Source organism: Rhinoraja longicauda, chromosome 3 (genome assembly GCF_053455715.1).
Source record: "Rhinoraja longicauda isolate Sanriku21f chromosome 3, sRhiLon1.1, whole genome shotgun sequence".
NCBI lineage: Eukaryota > Metazoa > Chordata > Chondrichthyes > Rajiformes > Arhynchobatidae > Rhinoraja > Rhinoraja longicauda.
Window position 1 is genome coordinate 4,113,778 of NC_135955.1, and position 339 is coordinate 4,114,116.

The window sequence follows — 339 nt, forward strand, 5'->3', positions numbered from 1 at the left end:
CGGCGGACGGCGACGGACGAGAGGAACCCGTTTCCCGTGAGTAAGGAACTATTTCCCGTGTGTGGGGCCCCATTTCCCGTGTGTGGGGCCCCCGTTTCCCGTGTGTGGGGCCCCGTTTCCCGTGTGTGGGGCCCCGTTTCCCGTGTGTGGGGCCCCGTTTCCCGTGTGTGGGGGCCCCCGTTTCCCCGCGTGTAGGGACCCCGTTTCCGTGTGTAGGGAATTATTTCCTGTGCGTAGGGAACTATTTCCCGTGTGTTGGGCCCCGTTTCCCGTGTGCGGGGGCCCCATTTCCCGTGTGTATGGCCCCGTTTCCTGTGTGTAGGGGACTATTTCCCGTGT